At 40.9% G+C, this 15,215-nt stretch overlaps 1 long non-coding RNA gene across 5 annotated transcripts in view; it reads right to left on the reverse strand.

The window, feature by feature from the left end:
- Positions 1–14,841, reverse strand: part of LOC122436024 — a 32,944-nt gene extending 18,103 nt beyond the window's left edge. For 3 of the 5 annotated variants that reach the window (XR_006267800.1, XR_006267804.1, XR_006267801.1), the window contains exons 1-3: positions 14,483–14,841; positions 816–962; positions 597–631 (exon numbers count right to left, since the gene is read on the reverse strand). This is a non-coding gene — a long non-coding RNA (uncharacterized LOC122436024). The remainder of the gene's footprint in view (positions 1–596; positions 632–815; positions 963–14,482) is intronic. The other 2 variants (XR_006267802.1, XR_006267803.1) reach the window with 1 other exon arrangement.
- Between the last annotated feature and the right edge of the window lie 374 nt (positions 14,842–15,215).

Genomic DNA, 15,215 nt, shown 5'->3' on the forward strand with positions numbered 1-15,215 from the left:
AGTGAACAAGCTGACTTAAAACTCAGCATTCAAAAAACTAAGATCATGGCATCCAGTCCCATCACTTCATGGCAAATAGATGGGGAAACAATGTAAACAGTGACAGACTTTGTTTTCTTGGACTCCAAAATCACTGTGGACTGTGACTGCAGCCATGAAATTAAAAGACGCTTGCTCCTTGAAAGAAAGCTATGACAAATCTAGACAGCATAGTAAAAAGGAGAGATATCAGTTTGCTGACAAAGGTCCTTCTAGTCGAAGCTATGGTTTTCCCAGTCATCATGTACAGCTGCGAGAAGTGAAGTGAAGTGAAGTCACTCAGTCGTGTCCGACTCTTTCCTCCCCATGGAATGTAGCAGGTCAGGATCCTCTGTCCATGGAATTCTCCAGGCAAGAATACTTGAGTGGGTTGCCATTTCCTCCTCCAGGAGATCTTCCCAACCCAGGGATCGAACCTACATCTCCTACATTGGCAGGTAGATTCTTTAACACTGAGCCACTGGGGAAGCCTGACTTCGTGTAATACATTGCACAGATTAGACAATCAATATGTATTTGTTAAATGAGTTACATGCATATTACTTCATAAAACTTACCTCAGCCATCCCTGACAGAGATAACGGAGTTTAGTCTAAAAAGTCAAATATAAGTGAGAAAATGTATTCATATATATTCTCTTTTATATACAAACATACAGATCCTGTAAGAAATTAGATATTTTATTCTAAAATCTCTATATATTTGGTTATAATGAGTTCTATTTTAATAAATAAAAGTCTTAATTTTGAAAGAAATGTTTTATTTTAAACACTTACCTTTTAGATCTTATATCTGATGAATCAAACTGGATATTCATAGGTCCAGGATTTATTTCATGATCTCCCTCAGGGATGAGAAGATGCCTAGGATCACTATCCATATTTGCCGTTTTTCTCAGACTCTAAGCACTAAAGAAGTCAGTCCTGTAATAAATCAGAAAAGAGAAATAATATAAAGTTTAATATAAGAATTATTTTACTACTGATAGGTAATACATTTGCATGTACAAGAAATAAAAAACACAGGAATTTGCTGAAGATATCTTAATGAGATATATGTCTAAAATACTTATATCATCAGAAATTTGCTAAGTTGAAAAGGAGTTACTACTTATTTTTCAGCTTAATAAAAAAAGAAGCAAGGCCATCAATTTCCAGTAATAAAACAGATTAGGCTATTTGGGCTCATTTTCCTGATGAAAACAACTGAAAATACTGGGTAAAATATTAAAAAAAAATTTTTTGAAAATAGTAAGGAAAAGCAGACCATTTGTAAGTGAATTTAAGGAACCTAGATAGTAAGTGGCTCGAACAAGTTGGTTCCATTCTGAAGGTATTTGCTGTGCCAGGAGAAACTGTGCTGGGGTTTTCAACATCTTGTGGAATAGCAGGGAAATAAAAGACAAACACCAAAATTCATCCAAAGTAAGGAATGAGTATAGTAAGATATCACCCCCATCCCTACTTTCAATATAGCTGTGACTACAGAGCGCTTCACCATCAGATTAGGAGTTAACAGGAAGTAATTCCAAAGAAAGGCAATGCCAAAGAATGCTCAAACTACTAAACAACTGCACTCAACTCACATGCTAGCAAAGTAATGCTCAAAATTGTCCAAGTCAGGCTTCAACAATATGTGAACCGTGACTTCCAGATGTGCAAGCTGGTTTTTGAAAAGGCAGAGGAACCAGAGATCAAATTGCCAACATTCACTGGATCATTGAAAAAGCAAGAGAATTCCAGAAAAAACATCTATTTCTGCTTTATTGACTACACCAAAGCCTTTGACTGTGTGGAGCACAATAAACTGTGGAAAAGTCTTCAAGAGATGGGAATACCAGACCACCTGACCTGTCTCCTGAGAAATCTGTATGCAGGTCAGGAAGCAACAGTTAGAACTGGACATGGAACAACAGACTGGTCCCAAATAGTAAAAGGAGTACATCAAGCCTGTATAATGTCACCCTGCTTATTTAACTTCTATTCAGAGTACATCATGAGAAACGCTGGGCTGGATGGAGCACAAGGTGAAATTAAGACTGCCGGGAGAAATAGCAAAATCCTGATACGCAGATGACACCACCCTTATGGCAGAAAGTGAAGAAGAACTGAAGAGCCGTTTTATGAAAGTGAAAGAGGAGAGTGAAAATGTTGGCTTAAAGCTCAACATTCAGAAAACTAAGATCATGGCATCTTGGTCCCATCACTTCATGGCAAATAGATGGGGAAACAGTGGAAACGGTGGCTGACTTTATTTTCTTGGGCTCCAAAATCACTGCAGATGGTGACTGCAGTCATGAAATTAAAAGATGCTTACTCCTTGGAAGGAAAGTTATGACCAACCTAGATAGCATATTAAAAAGCAGAGACATTACTTTGCCAACAAAGGTCCGTCTAGTCAAGGCTATGGTTTTTCCAGTGGTCATGTATGAATGTGAGAGTTGGACTATAAAGAAAGCTGAGTGCCGAAGAACTGATGCTTTTGAACTGTGATGTTGGAGAAGACTCTTGCGAGTCACTTAGACTGCAAGGAGATTCAACCAGTCCATCCTAAAGGAGATCAGTCCTGGGTGTTCATTGGAAGGACTGATGTTGAAGGTGAAACTCCGATATTTTGGCCACCTGATGTGAAGAGCTGACTCATTTGAAAAGACCCTGATGCTGGGAAAGATTGAAGGCAGGAGAAGGGGATGACAGAGGATGAGATGGTTGGATGGCATCACTGACTCAATGGACATGGGTTTGGGTAAACTCCAGGAGTTGGTGATGGACAGGGAGGCCTGGCGTGCTGAAGTCCATGGTGTCAGAAAGAGTTGGACACAACTGAGTGACTGAACTGAACTGAAAAGTGCCTCACTCCCTCACAAGAGAATTGCAAACAAGTTTTCTTGGCACTGACCACAGCCTGTGTGTGTGCTTGTATGTTTCTGTGTGTGTGTCTGTGTAGAGGGAAATCTTATACACTACAAACTGGACCTCATGGATTTGCAAGGTGATCAAAGAACACTTAAAGCTATGAACATAATTTCAGGTTACTTGCTTGGTAGAGCTTATAGGTAATTGGCTGAAGCAAATGTAAATCTTTTCTTTGAGGATCCAGAAAACACCGATCCTAGGCCTCAAAAAAGGCTTGCAAACAATTTTTCAAGAACAATGAACAGTACACTGTCAAATATAAACCAACATATAAAGAAACAAAATGCTATTAGTGAGAACCAGAAGAAACAGCAGAAATAGCTTCACAAAGGCTTCAACCACATTCTTATTATCAGAATAAAATTATAAAACAATTATGCTTCCTACCTTTAAACAAATAAAGGAAAAACTGGATATTTTCAAAAATTAACAGCATGCTTGAAAAGGACTAGAGTGAACAATTAGGCCCAGATAAATAACAACAAAGAAAAAAATAATGAAACTAAACATAGTAGCCAAAATTTAAAACTCAATGGATGTATTTAAAAGTTGAAGAGAGGGTGCTGGCAACATGGTAGAATAAAAGCTACCTTTATCTGTTCCTTTCAAAGGACAACCGGTAAAACATCTATAACATAACAAAAGTGCCTCCACCCTACACACTAGGATGCTGGAGAATTCCACACATCTGTACATCTAAGAGTGAGCAGACTAGATAGAATATTTAGAAGAGGGGGAAACTGAGGGAGGGAGAGACCAAGGGAAGAGTGACGGTGGTGCCTGTAGTCCTAGCCCTCCAGCTGAGCAGCTGAGACTGCAGCCCCAAAAGACTGGATAGCAGCAGGGGAGGTGGGCACACGACTCCTGCCTCAGAAGCCGCCATGAACACAGAGGCCAAGACAGAGAACCTTACAACACTTCACCCAGCATAGGTGCCTCTCTCTTCTCCCTCCCCCTGCAATGTCAGAGCCTGTAATTCAGGAGATCCTGGATATGAAGTAAGGGACCACCATCCTGGCTAGAGCAGAAGGCAAGGCACTGACAATGCTGGACGCACAAGAAGCAATAATGAGTGCCCAGGCTAACACTGCCAACAGAGGTGATGGAGGATGGAGAGTGAAGATTCAAATATAACTACAGGTAGTTCAGGTAAGAGAAATCAAAAGATTGTGCACCACTTACTGGAAAACAGAAGAAAGGCCTCTAACTTCTCATCCATTGAGTCTGTTATAATCAACCAAAAAGGTGTTTGCCACTTGAAATTTGTCTGTGGAGAAACAGCTCATTAGGCACCGTGAACCACAGTAACACTGCACGGCTTCTGCTGCTGCTGTTGTTAAGTCACTTCAGTCGTGTCCGACTCTGTGCGACCCCATAGACGGCAGCCCACCTGGCTCCCCCGTCCCTGGGATTCTCCAGACAAGAACACTGGAGTGGGTTGCCATTTCCTTCTCCAATTCATGAAAGTAAAAAGTGAAAGTGAAGTCACTCAGTTGTGTCCGACTCTTCACGACCCCATGGACTGCAGCCTACCAGGCTCCTCCGTCCTTGGGATTTTCCAGGCAAGAGTACTGGAGTGGGTTGCCATTGCCTTCTCCGAACACTGCACTACAAAATGACAATTCTCCAAAAAATAAATGTAAAGTAATGAAATATTGTGACCTAATTGAAACAGATTCAAAATATTTGTCACGAAGAAACTCCACAAACTACAAGAAAACTCAGAAAGGCAGATTCAATGAGCTCAGGAATAAAATTAATGAGCAGAAGTAATACTTTAATAAAGAGATTTAAACTCTAAAATAGAACTAACTGAAAATTCTAGAGCTGAAGAATTCAATAAATGAAACGAAGAATGAATTACAAAGCAACGGAAATAGAGCAGACTGGATAAAAGACAGAATTGGCAAGCTTGAAGATAGAAATTGAGAAAGAATACCAGTAGGAGAGGAATAAAATAAGATATTTTTTAAATCAGAAAATTCTACAAGAGCTGACTGACGCTTTTAGGAAGGACAACATTAGGACATTGGGTATCCCAGAAAAGAGAGAAGGGGACAGAGTTTATTTGAAGAAATAATAGCTGAGAATTTCCCAAGCCTGTGGTAAGAACTGGATATGCAAGTCTATGAAGCTAGGAGAACACCTAATTACCTCAATGCAAAAAGAACTTCTCTAAGACACATCATATTAAAACTGTCAAAAGGGGTTTCCCTGGTGGCTCAGTGGTAAATGATCCATCTGCCAATGCACGAGACATGGGTTCCATCCCTGATCCAGGAAGATCCTACATGCCAAAGAGCTACTGAGCCCATGCACCACAACTATTGAGACTGTGCTCTAAATCCTGGGAGCCACAACTACTGAAGCCCATGTGCCCAGGCATGCATGCCACAGTGATGAGAAGCCCTTGTACCACAACTAGAGAGCAGTTCATGTTCGCTGCAGTTAGAGAAAGCCCATGCAGCAATGAAAACCCAATAAAGCCATAAAAAATAACAACAAAAAACTGTCAGAAGTGAATCATGAAGAAAAAAATTTAAAGGTAGCTAAGGGAAAAAGGATAATAACCTATAATGGAACCTCCATTATACACAGAAAATCCTACACTGCCACCAGAAAACCACCAGATGTCATTGATGAATTCAGTAAAGTTGCAGTATACAAAATTAATATACAGAAATCTGTTGTTAATTCTACACACTAATAATGAATTACTCAAAAGAGAAATTAAGAAAATAAGTCCATGTACCACTGCATCAAAAAAGAATAAAAAACCTAGAAATGAACTTATCTAAGGAGGCAAAAGACCTGTACTTGGAAAACTACAAGACACTGATAAAAGGGATTGAAAATGACACAAATAGATGAAAAGATATACCATGTTCATGGGTTGGAATTAATACTGCTAAAATAACCATACTACCCAAGGTAATCTACAGATTCAATGCAATCACTATTAAAATACGAAGGGCCTTTCTCACAGAACTATAGAAAAATAATTTTAAAATTTGTATGGAAATACAAAAGACCCTGAATAGCTAAAATAATCTTGAGAAAGAGAACAGAGTTAAAAGAATAATGTTCTTTGACTTCAGACTATACTACAAAGCTACAAAAACAAATAATAATAAAAATCAAAATTATGACATAGGCACAAAAACAGACAAACAGATCAATTAAAGAGGATAGAAAGCACAGAAACAGACCTATGCACTCACAGTCAGTGAATCTATGACAAAGAAGGCAGGAATACACAATGGAGAAAAGAGTCTTTTTCAAAAAGTGGTGCTCAGAAAACTGGACAACTACATGTAAAAGAATGAAATTAGAACATTTTCTCACACCAAATACAAAAATAAACTCAACATGGACTAAAGACCTAATATAAGACTGGAAACCATAAAAACTCCTAGAGGAAAACATAAGCAGAACATGCTAACATAAATCACAGCAGTATTTTTTTTTAATCTGTATGCTAAAGCAAGGAGAAGGGGATGACAGAGGACAAGACAGCTGGATGGCATCACTGAATCAATGGACATGAGTTTGAGCAAACTCCGGGAGATGGTGAAGGACAGGGAAGCCTGGCGTGCTGCAGTCCATGGGGGTCACAGAGAGTTGGACGTGGCTGAGCAACTGAACAACAAATGCTAAAGCAAAGGAAATAAAAGCAAAAATAAATATGACCTAATCAGACTTAAAAGTTTTTGCAGAACACGAAGGAAACCAGTGACAAAACAGACAGAGTACTAAACGGGAGAAAATATTTGCTAATGGTATGACTGATAAGGGGTCAAAATTCAAAATATATAAAGAGCTCATACAACTCAACGAAAAAATCAAACAGCTCAATTTAAAAATGGGCGGAAGACCTGAATAGACATTTTATAAAGAAGACATACAGATGGCCAACAAGCACAGGAAAAGATGCTCAATATCATTAATCATCAGGGAAATTCAAAACCACAATTAGATATCACCTCACACCCATTAGAATGGTTATCATCAAAAAGGTAAGAAATAACAAGTCTTGGTGAGTATGCCGATATAAGGGAACCCTTATACACTGTTGCTGGGAATGTAAATTGGTGTAACCACTGTGAAAAACAGTATGACTATTTCTCAGAAAAACTAAAAATAAAACTACCATATGACCCATCAACTCCACTTCTGGGTATATATCCGAAAAAAAAAAAAAAATGAAAACCTTAATTCAAAAAGATACAGGTACCTCAATGGTTAGAGCAGCATTACTTAAAACTGCCAAGACATGGAAGCAACCTAAGTGTCCATCAACAGATGAATGAATGGATAAAGAAGATGTGGTATATGTACAATGGAACACTTTGGTGTTTATTTGCTAAGTTGGGTCTGACTTCTTTCTGACCCAGTGGACAGTAGTCCGTTAGGCTCCTCTGTTCATGGGATTTCCCAGGCAAGAATATTGGAGTGGTTTGCCATTTCCTTCTCCAAGGGATCTTCCCGGCCAAGGGGCTGAACCTGGGTCTCCTGAATTGGCAGGCGGATTCTTAACCACTGAGACACCTGGGAAACTCTAGATATTTCCTTCGTAAGTAAGTAGGTGGTAGTCACTCAATCATATCTGACTCTTTGTGACCCTGTGGACTATAGTTCACCAGGCTCCTCTGTCTATGGAATTCTCCAGGAAAGAACACCGGAGTGGGAGGCCATTCTCTTCTCCACGGTATCATCCCAATCCAGGCATCGAACCTGGGTCTCTTATGTTGAAGGCAGATTCTTTACTATCTGAGCTACCAGGGAAACCCTAGGCATTTCCTTACTATATCTGACTCTTTGTGACCCCATGGACATATCTGACTCTTTGTGACCCCATGTATTAGAGCACACCAGGTTCCTCTGCCCATGGAATTCTCCAGGCAAGAATACTAGAGTAGGTAGCCATTTTCTTCTCCAGGGGATCATCCCAATCCAGGATCCAACCTGAGTCTCCTGCATTGCAGGCAGAATATTTACCGTCTGAGTCACCAGGGAAGCCCTAGGTATTTCCTTAGACAGCAATAATCCTTCTAGTAGCAGTGAAACAGATGAAAAGTCAATAACCAAGTCAGAGTAGGGGAAAAAGTTACCTGCTTAAACAATGGTGGAAATACATGCTTACACTTACATGGTTCTGACTTACTTTGCTAACCAATGCTCTCCACTGTATTGGCTCCTAAACTAAACTAGGATGTGGCTGAATTTACAAACAGGATTCTTTGAACTCCCAGAGATGATACTTTCACTGATTATTGAATGTTAGGAAACCAGAAAAGAGGAAAATCTAGAAAGGTTCTTAAATTTCAGTCAGCCTTAATAAAAAGTAGTAATCAGGGTTGAGGAAAATATGAAGGATATTCAGGAATTGACATAAAAGTTCCAGTTTAATCACAAACACCTATTTTTTTTTCCTGAGCAAACCTGAAATTTGCATTGTGAAATTAGCCTTTTATTCCAAACGAGTATAAAACTGATATTTCAATGATTTAAAATAAATCATGAATGAGTTCAAAGTTCAGATCCAAAGATCCCAGTGCCTTTCCCAGATTTAATAATATTCAAATAAACATGAAGAATTGTAAGAAAATTGATAATTTTCAGTTGCCTCAACTTTAAATTCCCCCAGAAAGCTCTCTCAAAGGAAATTTAATATCTTTTTTGAAAGTCTTGATGAGAACTATAAGATATCTTAAAATCTGATGAATTAGGTTGAGAGGTGAACTGGAGTTTCATAGCTAATGTTACAGGATAGTGCTATCAATGATTGACTAGACTGTTAAATATTCCAAAGCATTATTTTTTTCATAGACTAACACTAATACAGGAGACTAAATACACAAAATGACATAAACAGACATACTCACTTCTATTTCATTCAGTCCTCTGACCTTTAAAACAAAGTCCCAGATGCAAGATTAACATCAAAGATAAGTCATTTAATAATGAGCCCCTAATCATTTAAGATTGGTTTTAGTATGGGGTCTCAAGACACAAACAGCTTATTAATAACTTGCTTGCTAATACCTATGCTGAAACATTATCTCCACAAAAAGAACATAGAGAACATCAAAAGGAAGTTCCTGTAACATCTTTTAAAAGGTATTCATTTGAATCAGTTCTAATGAGATGGATGAAACTGGAGCCCACTATACACAGTGAAGTAAGCCAGAAAGAAAAAGAACAATACAGTATACTAACACATATATATGGAATTTAGAAAGATGGTAACGATAACCCTATATGCAAAACAGAAAAAGAGACACAGATGTACAGAACAGAATTTTGGACTCTGTGGGAGAAGGCGAGGGTGGGATGTTTCGAGAGAACAGCATCGAAACATGTATATCATCTAGGGTGAAACATATCACCAGCCCAGGTTGGATGCATGAGACAAGTGCTCGGGCCTGGTGCACCGGGACGACCCAGAGGGATCGGGTAGAGGGGGAGGTGGGAGGGGGGATAAGGATGGGGAATACATGTAAATCCATGGCTGATTCATGTCAATTTATGACAAAAACCACTACAATATGGTAAAGTAATTAGCCTCCAACTAATTAAAAAAATAAATGGGCAAAAAAAATAAATAAAAGGTATTAACCGTGAGCATCACCATATTTCAAAGAATGTCAGTTCTTTCCACTCCAGGTTCAGAAACTTCCTTTCACATTTCTTTGAGAAAGCTAATTTATAGTACTGGGTTGGCCAAAAAGTTCCTGTGGTTTTAAAGCAAAAACAGAAGACACATTTTTCATCATTTTCACCAAGAACTTTATTGAACAACATATTCACCGATTGCAACATATTCACCAATATGCAGATGAAACTACTCTAACGACAGAAAGTGAAGAGGAACTGAAGAGTCTCTTGAGGAGGGTGAAAAGGAAATGGAAAAGCCAGCTGAAAACTCAACATTCAAAAAACGAAGATCATGGCATCTGGTTTCATCACTTCATGGCAAGTAGATGGAGAAAAAGTGGATGCAGTAGCAGGTATTACTTCCTTGGGCTGCAAAATCACTGTGGACTGTGACTGCAGCCACGAAATTAAGGCATTTGTTCCTTGGAAGGAAAGCTATGACAAACCTAGACAGCATATTAAAAAGCAGGGACATCATTTGGCCAACAAAGGTCCATATAGTCAAAGCTATGGTTTTTACAATAGTCATGTACAGATGTGAGAGTTGGAGCATAGATAAGGCTGAGCACCAAAAAACTGATGCTTTCAACTGTGGTGCTGGAGAACACTCTTGAGAGTCCCTGGGACAGGAAGGCGATCAAACCAGTCAATTCTAAAGGAAATCAACCCTGAACATTCACTGAAAGGACTGATGCTGAAGCTGAAGCTCCAATACTCTGGCCACCTGATGCAAAGAGCTGACTCATCGCAGAAAAGACCCTGTTGCTGGGAAAGTCTGAAGGCAGGAGAAGGGGCAGCAGAGGATGAGATGATTGGATGGCATCACAGACTCGATGGACATGAGCTTGTGGAAATTCCGGGAAATAGTGAAGAACAGGGATGCCTGGCATGCTGCTGTCCAGGGGTCCAGGGGGTTGCAAACAGTAGGACACAACTTAGTGACTGGATAACATTCACCATTGTGTTTCACTACCTTCTGACATTTTTCAGGCAATTTTATAATTCCATCGTCCCAAAGCTTTTTATCTTTTTGAGCAAGAAACTGTTAGAGGTGCTTCTTACAATCTTCCAGGGAATTGAAAATTTTCCATTAAGAGAATTTTGGAAGGACTGAAATAAATGGAAATCTGAGGATGCAGTGTCTGGCGAATACAGCGAATGAATCAGACCTTCCCAGCCAAGCTGTAACAGGTTTTGTCTGGTCATCAGAGAAATATGCAGTCTTGTGTTATCCTGATGGAAGACTATGTGTTTTCTGTTGACTAATACCAGACTCTTTTCTTTGAGCGCTGCTTTCAGTTGGTCAAATGGGGAGCAGCACTTGTTGGAATTAATAGTTTTGTTTTCCAGAAGGAGCTCATAGTAGAGGCCTCCCTTCCAATCCCACCATATACACAACATCATGTTCTCTGAATGGAGATAAACTTTGGTGTGGTTGGTGGTAGTCCGTTTCACTTGCCCCATGATCTCTTTCATTAAACATTACTGTATGGTATCCAATTATTATTGCCCATCACAATTTGTTTTAAAAATGGACTTTTCATTCAATAGAGAATTGAATGCAGAAATATGGTCAAGGTTTTTTTGCTTAACTTACATGGAACCCAAACATCAAAGCGATTAATACAACCAAGCGGGTGCAAATGATTTTCAATGCTTGATTTGGATTTTCTGAGCATGTTGGCTATTTCCCTTATGATATAAAGTTGACTGTTCTCATTAGTGTCTAGATTTGATCCCTCTCAACTTCAACTGGTCTACCTGAACGTGGAACATCACCCAGCAAGAAATGTCCAGTACTGTACTTCCTTGATGGCTCAATGATTACAGAGGCCACCTGCCAATGCAGGGGACACAGGTTTGACCCCTGGTCTGGGAAGAGTCCCCGTGCCACTGGGCAACTAATCCATGTGCCACAATTACCAAGACTGTGCTCTAAAGGCTGAGAGGCACAACCACTGGGCCCATGTGCCGCAACTACTGAAACCCATGCACCCTAGAGCCTGTGCTCCACAACAAGAGAAGTCACTGCAGTGAGAAGCCCATGCATTGCAACTAGACAGTAGCCCCTCCTCTCTGCAACTAGAGAAAAGCCCACACAGCAACAAAGACCTAGCATAGCCATAAAGAAAGAAAGAAACAAAGAAAGAAAGAAATCTCCAGCACAAACCACAAACCATTTTGTCATGTTTGATTAGTCATGTCACCTTCTCCATATACTGCACAAGTCTATTCTTGTGTTTCAGTTGCCTTTTTACCTTTCATGAAATAATAAAGCATAAAATGCCAAAAATGTTGCTTTTTTCCCTTCCATCTTCAATATTAAAATAGCTACACAAAAATTCACCAATTTTGATGATTTTTTTTAATGCACACTGATATGACAGCTGTTACAATACATTCTAACAGAACTGTTTCAAATGAAGTTAAAGACAACGAAGCACTACTACAGCATCTTACAGAAAACAACCAAATGAAGTTTTTGGCCAACTCAATACATATGCCAAGATGCTAGCAACAATCTGCAATAACAGGCACTGGCTTTTCCCCAAAGAAATGGATTATGAACCCACCATATATGTATTTATGAGTGAGAATTACTATTAACTAATACTTCTGCATATGGCAGAGTTTTAGATACTACATTTATATTTAGTTTACCAGGCTGGGGGTTGATTTTTTTTTTTTTTCCTGTAACTGGCCAGATAGTAAATATTTTAGGCTTTGCCAGCCATACGGTCTGTGCAACTACTCAACTTTGCCTTGTAGCACAAAAGAAAATATATAAATGAGTAAGCATGGCTGTGTTCCAGTAAAACTACATAAAAAGTACATACATTTGGCAGTGGGCCAAGCTTGGTCATAGTTTACACACCTATCCAGTACACCAATATAAAAGCAAATGGGGGACTTTCCCGTTCGTCCAGTGGCTAAGAATCTGTGTTCCCAATGCAAGGGGCCTGGGTTCGATACCTGGTCATGGAATTAGATGCCACATACCATAACTAAAACATCCCACATGCCGCAATTAAGACCTGATGCAGCCAAATAAGTAAATATTTTTAAAAAAAAGCTAATGGAATCATACCATTAAAAAGGCAGCCTGGTGAAAGCAGTTTTCTTATGTATATGTATGTTCTTCTATGTATTGTAAGTCTATAACTTCTATAAAGTCCAGAAATGGACTTATCCAAACTTCTTCCTTATGAATTGCTTAATGGTCAACCAACAGGAGCTATAATATTTAAATTCTGATGTGACAGTTGGATCAACAAATCCTTCAAGAGGTGTAAATTTGACAGTGCTGGGAGAGAATGTGGTTTAATAAAGAAATTACCAGTTAAAACAATGCACTAGCACCAGAAAACCTATCCTCCCACACTGGGGAACACTATTATAAATGCTCTAAAGTTATGTCTAGGGAGGAAAAAAGAAAGAATACTGGTATACTGGTAAAGGACTTAAATTTAAGTGTATTATAAAATGCTGGCCTGGTAGGGGTTTTTAACCTATTAATGATATATTTTTTTTTTACTTCTATGGTCATATCTCCTTTAAAAAAAATACTATAAATCATTATTTTAATTTGTAATTCATGCATTCCCATCCTCCTATGCTGTTTATCTTTTATTGTAACTATTCAGGGTATTATGAAAATCACAATAAACAGCAACTACCTTTACGTATGTAACTGAGATATGCAGCATTTAAGATTGAGAGAAGAAATCTAAGGCTAAAGGTTCTCAGAGCTCTAGTGGGCACACAGTGGGAAAGCTGAACTTTATTTTCTTCCAGTCAAAGAATCTATAGGTGATATTTTAGTTTGCTACTGATCTGTCATCTTAACATGAAGTTTGTAGATGTTTGTGATGCAAGGAGATTTTTGTTCAAGTTAAAACAAGGTTTCTTTAACCTATTGGAAAGTTTAAGGGCTTCCCAGGTGGCCCTTGTGGTAGGGAATCCACCCGACAGTGCAAGAGAGGGAAGAGATGCTGGTTCGATCCCTGGTTCAGGAAGAGTCCCTGGATAAGGGCATGACAACCCACTCCAGCATTCTTGCCTGCAGAATCCCATGGAGAGAGGAGCCTGGCGGGTTACAGCCCCATAGGGTCGCAAAGAATCTGAAAGGATTGAAGCGGCTTTCCACCCACGCATTGAAAAGTTTAAAGCCTTTCCCTTCAGGGGTTGCCTGGTTACCTTGCATATGACAGCAGTAAAAAGATAAAAGAAGGGGGAACAGGTTAGAGTTTGCTAATATACTGATCGCAGCAATAGATTAAGGCAAGGCTTGAGAGTCATGAAAATTAGGTTTCAGTCAATAACTGGTTGTCTGGTGGTGAGCGAGTCAATTTCTTCATCTCGGTGGGCCTGACTTTCCTCACCTGGAAAGTCTCAACGCACTTGATAGCAACTCTCAAAGACCCCTTCTAGCTCTGCTATTTTAAGACAGGAAGATGTCAAGCCACCTACTATCAGGGCACTAGCTCTCACAATCGAGCCGGGGATGGGGGTTGGGGAGAAGAGTGACAAGGACTTACCGGTCTGGCCCTCACTCCCCACCCCTCGCCACCTCCATCTGCGGCCCGAGCTCAAGGCATCAAAGGGGTTCCCCCCCCCCCCACTTCCCCTCTCTAGCTCTCTCCTACTCCCATTACTATAATTCTCCCAATTCTCCACCTCCCTCCTCTCACCTGGGTCTTCACCCACTGTAACCTTGCCTTTTCCTTAAGGCTCCGGCAGACACGACTCCCACAGCCCCTCGAGTTCTCCCAGCCACGGACTGAGTCCCCTACTTTGCTGGCAACCGAACCCTGCAGGAGCGCGCGCCGCCCCTCCGGACAGGACTCCACGGGCCCCAGCTTTGGCCTCACCGCTCCCGCAAGAAGCCACCGTTCCGACGCGTTTCCCCAAAGAACTTCCCCGAGTGACAGCGCGCTCCGATGCAAGCTCAGTCGTTCAGGCCGCTTCTCCCCTCTTCCCTCCGCTCCTTCCCCGGAGGTGAGTTTGCAAAACCCGGAACGGGCTCTCCCTGAGCAGGCCAAGCCCAGAAACTCAGAGCGTTTGGCGGGAAGGAGTACACCCCTTCCCCAATCTTCTCAACTTGCCACAGCGAGGCTTCTAAGTCCCCTGGACAGGAAAAGGCAAAGGCCTAGGTCGCGGGGGCCGGCGGGGGATGGAGTTCTGAGAGCACCAAGCTGGCAGCCGCAGTCGAACCTCCCGCGGTCGCGGACTACCACTCCCAGAGGGCTCTGCGACAACCAACACGCCTCCCGCCGCAGAGCTCAACCCACCCCCCGCCCCCCGCCTTCAGCTTCGGCTTTTGCTTGGGCTTCAGCTTCAGAAAGAGGGGCGGCCCGGGTGGACAAATCGCTCCCCCCAGCCGCGTGACGTCCGCGCTGGAGTCTGTTGTCTGTCCGAGGCCCTTAAGGCGTCGAAGTAGAGGGACGCGATCTCCTGCATTCGGTACCACCCCCGAGGCCGCTGAGAAAGGGCTGATGTGACATTTCCATCTATGGCGGACTCCCCACTGTCTCTCATTTCAGGATGTTCTGGCTGATGCTCTGTACTCTCATCACGTGCCTGAACCCGATGGATACCAAGGGA

This window comes from Cervus canadensis, chromosome X (assembly GCF_019320065.1).
Source record: "Cervus canadensis isolate Bull #8, Minnesota chromosome X, ASM1932006v1, whole genome shotgun sequence".
NCBI classification, from domain to species: Eukaryota; Metazoa; Chordata; class Mammalia; order Artiodactyla; family Cervidae; genus Cervus; species Cervus canadensis.